The sequence below is a fragment of the Coenobita brevimanus genome, chromosome 97 (assembly GCF_032717465.1).
Source record: "Coenobita brevimanus isolate Jiangsu-jjx chromosome 97, ASM3271746v2, whole genome shotgun sequence".
Lineage (NCBI taxonomy): Eukaryota > Metazoa > Arthropoda > Malacostraca > Decapoda > Coenobitidae > Coenobita > Coenobita brevimanus.
In genome coordinates, this window is record NC_137050.1 from 12,805,038 (window position 1) to 12,805,993 (window position 956).

The 956-nt window shown below is 37.2% G+C and overlaps 1 non-coding gene across 1 annotated transcript; it reads right to left on the bottom strand.

The window, feature by feature from the left end:
• Nucleotides 1–205: 205 nt before the first annotated feature.
• LOC145413931 (5S ribosomal RNA) lies at nt 206–324 on the bottom strand. Its single transcript, XR_013899807.1, has one exon. It is a non-coding gene; the product is annotated as a 5S ribosomal RNA (ribosomal RNA).
• Nucleotides 325–956: the final 632 nt, after the last annotated feature.

Genomic DNA, 956 nt, shown 5'->3' on the forward strand with positions numbered 1-956 from the left:
TGAGGATTTGAAGCGAGATATCTATTTATCCAAGCGATTTTTTAATGTCACCACTGTACTGTAATCAGTGACATCTCTGGTCAGTTTATTTCATTCAATTGCCAGACGCCATGTATCCCAAACGGGGTGGCCAACGGCTTAGAGTTAATTGTTTTTTACAGGGAAGGGCACTAATCCTCCACAAACCCCACTTGACAAGTAGGGATGCCAACAGCATCTGGTGTTCTCAGGCGGTCACCCATCCAAGTACTAACCAGACCCAACGTTGCTTAACTTCACTGATCGGACGGGAAGCGATGTACTCAACGTGGTATGGCCGTTTATTCCAAATGTTAACAACCCTGTTAAAGAAAAAAAAAAAATGCTTGGCTTCGTTAGACTGGAAATTCTTTCCAAGAATCTTATACCCATTACCTCTAGTATAGTTCGAATGATCAGTTGCAAAGTACTTTTCAACATCCATGTTATCAGTTCCTTTAATAATCTTGAATACTTGAATCAGATCCCCCCGTAGTCGGCGGTTTGATGATTAAATAACTTTAGCTCATGTAATCGCACTTCGTATAGTTTGTTCCTTTGTCTGGGTATAATTTTTGTTACTCGTCACTGGACTCTCTCTAATTTCTCTATATCATTCCTGTAATACAGTAACCAGAACTGCACGCAGTACTCTAGGTATGGGTACACTAAGGAATTGTGTAGAGTATGAATTATATTTTCAGATCTGGACTCAAATGATCTGCCTATAAATCCAAACAGTTTTGTTTGTTAGCTTTCATTATAGCTTTTGTGCACTGTTATTTGGCTTTAGATCATCTATTACAATTATTCCTATATCCTTTTCTTGGTTTACATCCATGAGTTGAGTGATACATTGTATAACTAATTTTTTCATTTTTACTTCCAATATTTTGAACTTTGCATTTATCAGTATTAAACTCTATTTGCCATTTTTC